This window comes from Eriocheir sinensis, unplaced genomic scaffold (genome assembly GCF_024679095.1).
Source record: "Eriocheir sinensis breed Jianghai 21 unplaced genomic scaffold, ASM2467909v1 Scaffold1625, whole genome shotgun sequence".
NCBI classification, from domain to species: Eukaryota; Metazoa; Arthropoda; class Malacostraca; order Decapoda; family Varunidae; genus Eriocheir; species Eriocheir sinensis.
This window is the reverse complement of record NW_026110990.1, coordinates 35,817-41,513: the sequence shown is the minus strand read 5'-3', so window position 1 is coordinate 41,513 and position 5,697 is coordinate 35,817. Positions and strand designations below refer to the sequence as shown.

The window sequence follows — 5,697 nt, the reverse complement described above, 5'->3', positions numbered from 1 at the left end:
GAGGACACTCGACTTATACATGACAACTCCTAGGCCGGTATTCTCAGACGTTTCTGTCTCTCATACCAACTTTTTCCACAGGGGTCAAAGGAGATCAGTCGGATTCTCATGAGTGTTTTTTTTAGGTCCATAATACAGATAGGAGGTCAGACTACCACCAGGGTCATTAAACTACCCCTGGTAATACTCACAACGCCTACGAAAGCTGTGTGTGTGTGTGTGTGTGTGTGTGTGTGTGTGTGTGTGTGTGTGTGAGAGAGAGAGAGAGAGAGAGAGAGAGAGAGAGAGAGAGAGAGAGAGAGAGAGAGAGAGAGAGAGAGAGAGAGAGAGAGAGAGAGAGAGAAATAAAAAAAACAAATTCATAGATGGAGAGCAAGGATGAAAGAAAGGGAGAAATAGAATGAAGTAGAGAAGAGAAAAATAAAGAGACAGACGACTAAAGAGAAGTAGGCCCCGATGCGAATGTTAGGAAACTCTAGCCTGGCGTCAGCACTCTCACTGGTGCTTTCTCTCCGCAGGTGTGTGGGTGCAATGTATACCTGAATTATGTTAATTGGTGAACAGATTCCTACCAAGTAAAATCAGTCAATCAATCAATCAGAGAAGGAAAATATAATAAAAAAGAAAAATTGGAATGAGAAAGAAAAGGGAAACGGATGCTGCGTCGCAAGCCGTCGCGAGGATTCCTTTGGATGCTTGTGCGCGTTTCCCAGGCCCGTCGGGCTTCCATCCCTGAACCGATAAACGCGGTGACCGGCGCCTTCACAGTAATTATGATTAATTTTATAATCCAGTCTGGTAGTTTTAAGAAGCGAGTTCTTGCATCCTCGCCTCGGCGGGGGTGTGGAGCGCCAGCGAGCCCAAGGTCTCCCTGGCGAGCATGGCAGGACTGGAGGGCTCCAGGCAGGGCTCCTCGGCGTCCCTCGGGGCCCCGACGGAGGTGCCGGAGATCTTCCGGCTACAAACCCGGGCAGGTGGAGCTTGTTAGCCGTGGTAGGCAGTCTGCCTAGGAGAGCAAACTCCGAACAATTAACCCGGGCAGGTGGAGCTTGTTAGCCGTGGTAGGCAGTCTGCCTAGGAGAGCAAACTCCGAACAATTAACCCGGGCAGGTGGAGCTCGTTAGCCGTGATAGGCAATCTGCCTAGGAGAGCAAACTCTATACAAACCCGAGCAGGTGAGGCTCGTTAGCCGTGGGAGGCAATTCACCTAGGAGAGCAAACTCTATACAAACCCGGGCAGGTGGAGGTCGTTAGCCGTGGGAGGCAATTCACCTAGGAGAGCAAACTCTAAACAAACCCGGACAGGTGGAGGTCGTTAGCCGTGGGAGGCAATTCACCTAGGAGAGCAAACTCTAAACAAACCCGGGCAGGTGGAGGTCGTTAGCCGTGGGAGGCAATTCACCTAGGAGAGCAAACTCTAAACAAATCCGGGCAGGTGGAGGTCGTTAGCCGTGGGAGGCAATTCACCTAGGAGAGCAAACTCCGAACAATAAACTCGGGCAGGTGGAGGTCGTTAGCCGTGGTAGGCAGTTCACCTAGGAGAGCAAACTCTAAACAAACCCGGGCAGGTGGAGGTCGTTAGCCATGGGAGGTAATTCACCTAGGAGAGCAAACTCTAAACAAACCCGGGCAGGTGAGGCTCGTTAGCCGTGGTAGGCAGTTCACCTAGGAGAGCAAACTCTAAACAAACCCGGGCAGGTGGGGCTCGTTAGCCGTGGTAGGCAGTTCACCTAGGAGAGCAAACTCTAAACAAACCCGGGCAGGTGGGGCTCGTTAGCCGTGGTAGGCAGTTCACCTAGGAGAGCAAACTCCGAACAACAAACCCGGGCAGGTGGAGCTCGTTAGCGTGAGCAGTTCACCTAGGAGAGCAAACTCCGAGCAAAAAACCCGGGCAGGTGGAGCTCGTTAGCGTGAGCATTTCACCTAGGAGAGCAAACTCCGAACAATAAACCCGGCCAGGTGGAGGTCGTCAGCCGTGGTAGGCAATCTGCCTAGGAGAGCAAACTCCGAACAATAAACCCGGCTAGGTGGAGGTCGTCAGCCATGGTAGGCAATATGCCTAGGAGAGCAAACTCCGAACAATAAACCCGGCCAGGTGGAGGTCGTCAGCCATGGTAGGCAATCTGCCTAGGAGAGCAAACTCCGAACAATAAACCCGGCCAGGTGGAGGTCGTCAGCCGTGGTAGGCAATCTGCCTAGGAGAGCAAACTCCGAACAATAAACCCGGCCAGGTGGAGGTCGTCAGCCGTGGTAGGCAATCTGCCTAGGAGAGCAAACTCCGAACAATAAACCCGGCCAGGTGGAGGTCGTCAGCCGTGGTAGGCAATCTGCCTAGGAGAGCAAACTCTAAACAAACCCGGGCTTGTGGTGCTCGTTATACTGTCGTAGACAATCCACGCGATGGGAACACCAAAGAAAAGGAAAATAAAAAGGAACACCAGAAAAATGGAAAATACAGAAACGAAACGTCAAGAAAAGAAACAAAAAGATCATCCACCTTTAGGCCCTAACATCGCCAAAATTATGGATGGGTCTCTTCTGGGGAGAAAGCGGCTCATCCAGACCAAAGAACATCAACAAAAGGATGATATGAATAAATTAAATAAAAAAAAACAAAGAAAAACACATTAAGGAAAGAAAAATATAACAAACATCATCCACCTTCCGGCCCTGACTAACATCACCAAAATTATGGGTGGGTCTCTTCTGGGGAGAAAGCGGCTCACCCAGACCAAAGAACATCAACAAGGGATGATATAGAAAAGAACACCAAAAAAAAAATGGAAAAAGAACAGAAAAAACATCGAAAAAGAAAAGAAACAGAAATAAATGAACAACATCAAGAAAAGAGAAATACAAAGAAACATCATCCACCTTTCGGTCCCAAACAACATCACCAAAATTATGGATGGGTCTCTTCTGGGAGGAAAGCGGCTCATCCAGACCAAGGAACATCAACAAAAGGATGATAGGAAAAAAATAACAACAAAAAGCATCAATAAGAAGTAAAAGAAAAAGAACAGGAAAACATCGAAAAAGAAAACAAAGGCAATAAAAAGAACGAAAAACACATCAAGAAAATGAAATAAAACAAACATCATCCACCTTTTGGCCCTAACAACATCTCCAAAATTATGGGTGGGTCTCTTCTGGGAGGAAAGCGGCTCACCCAGACCAACGAACATCAACAAGAGGATGATAGCAAAAAAGAACATCAAAAAAGAAAACCAACAGCAAGAAAACACAAAGGAAAAAAGAAAAAAAGAAAAGAAAAAGAAAACAAATAGAAAAAAGAAAAGAAAGAAAGAAAAGGAAAAAGAAAAAACAAAATAACAAAATAAAATAAAAATAAATAAACAAAATAATATAAATAAATAAATAGATAAATATAGATTATAGTAAAATTAACTAACTGACTGTAACTGCTTAACTAACTATCAAACTATCTATTTAACTAACCTATCTAACTAACGGTAATACAGCTGTTTGACTACCCATTAACAAACAAACTAACAAACCACTTAACGATCTAACATGGATAGTGAGGTAAGGTGGGATTAGACTTACAGGAGCTGCCTTGTATAGACCAACCGGCCTCTTGCAGACTCCTTACGTTCTTATGTTATTTTACGTTTATGAATATGGCCCTTAAACCCCATTCACACCTGTACTAATACCTGACTGGTTGGGTGACTCTTCTACCTCTGCCTGCCTCCCCTCCTGCTACTGTCTCCGCTATCAGCACACAATCTTCCTTCAACTCCCCACTAATACTCACTTCCCTACATTCAACCACTAACCCCCCCCCACACACACACACACACATACACGCATAAAACTATCAAACCCTCATTTAAAACAATATCTCAAACACTCACAAGAAAAAACACCAGGACGCAACACTGTATAAGGCAAAGATGATGGTGGGAAGAGGGGGGAAGGGGGGGGGGGGAGGTCACACGATAACCTACGCATTACCCCGGCGCGCTCCTCCGTCCCCTTGGCCCGTGACCCCGCGCAGATAACAGCAGACCCCCTCTGCCGGCGACACAGGACCGATTGTGACACGCAGGTTACCTCAGTTTACCTTTCCCAGGCATACCCATTTCACTGACCCACGCGTGAGGAGGAGGAGGAGGATAAAATAACAAAGGAAAAAGACGACGAGGTAGAGGTCAAGAAAGGGGAGCTAGCGAGAGGGAGGAGGAGGAGGAGGAGGAGCAGGAGGAGAAACCCAACGTGGCTGGTGAGGTAGTGTAGGCTGCGGGGTCAGCTAAGCTCCGCAACATTATCCCCTATTTTCAAGAGTAAAAAAAAAAGTCCTTGAGTTGGATTTTCAAAGCGTTTCCATGACTGTTGAAGGTTTGTAGAAAAGATATATGAAGAGATAGTGATGTTTCATAAAGTAGATTATGAGATACTGGCACGGACCTAAAACGAATCTTTACCCCGAAATGTTTAAGAATATGTCCCCTTATGTTCTTACGAGTATAGAGGTTTTGCAGTGACGTCACGAAATAGCGTCGTCTGCACCTTGTGCGTCGTCTGCAGACCCGCTGGTGGTCACCTCCCCAGCAGAGTGAGCAGACGGACCACGTGTGCCCCCTCCCTAAGTCACTACCCGCGGGCAACTGGCAGGACCTTCAGCATCATTTGTGTTTTAAGTGATTACGCGAGATCGCTTGAGAATGCTGCGAGGTTAAGATACATCGAACAAATCAGTGCTTTTGTGGTTCATGAAGTGTGATTCCATAAGTGGCTCGGCGAGTGTTAATGCCTTCACCTGGCTGTATTTCGTGTAATAATTCTCTCAAATACGGTGGACGGCCAGTAATCAAAGCTTGGTGTGTCAAAACACATAACTTAAATACTATCCTTGCTTTTATTGGCAACCAGTGGAGCTCTATCAGAACAGGAGTAATTCTCTCTCGTGGTGGAGTTCCTTTGATTAATCTCGCTGCTCTATTTAAGACCATCTGTAATTTCCTTAATTGGAGCTTTGGCAGGTTATAGTAGATTGAGTTGCAATAATCCACTCTTGATATAATATTGTTAATCAACAATTTCTTGATAGAATCTTCATCCAGGTATTTCTTGATAAAAGCAATATTTCTAAGGTGATATCCGGCAATCCTTACAACATTATTTATCTGACATTTCAGTGTCAAATTGGAATCCAACAACACTCCCAAGTCACGAACACTTTCAACAATATGAATTTCATTACCACTTATAGTCATGTTACCGTCACCAAAATAACATAGAGTGTCCTTCTTCCCCACAAGCATGAATTCAGTCTTATCATCGTTTAATTTCAATTGCTTATAATGCATCCAATCCTTGACTGAATTAATAACACTATTGATCTTAGCACTTGTATTTTCAATATCAGTGATGGAAAAGTAGAACTGGGTGTCATCAGCAAATAACTTGAATCCTACACAATCTTGTTGTAGTATCCTGGATAAACTAATTGTGTATATACAAAATAAAATAGGTCCCAGCACACTTCCTTGTGGAGCTCCTCTTGTCAGAGCTTCATATGAAGAAAAACAATTTCCAATTTGCACACAATAACTTCTGGTTTGTAAATAACTCTCAAGATACTTTAACGCATTGTCTACCACTCCAATGTTCCTTAAGTCTTTTACAAGCAATTCATGAACAACCGTATCAAATGCTGCACTAAGATCTAGA

General features: G+C 45.1%; 1 long non-coding RNA gene across 3 annotated transcripts; it reads left to right on the top strand.

The window, feature by feature from the left end:
- Positions 1-838: 838 nt before the first annotated feature.
- On the top strand, positions 839-3,286 carry LOC126990417 (uncharacterized). Of its 3 annotated transcripts, none has more exons than XR_007744363.1 (3): positions 839-974; positions 1,176-2,033; positions 2,102-3,286. It is a non-coding gene; the product is annotated as an uncharacterized LOC126990417 (long non-coding RNA). The 3 variants fall into 3 exon arrangements; XR_007744364.1 differs by having other exon boundaries at positions 898-1,042; positions 1,111-1,965; XR_007744362.1 differs by having other exon boundaries at positions 898-1,042; positions 1,111-2,033.
- Positions 3,287-5,697: the final 2,411 nt, after the last annotated feature.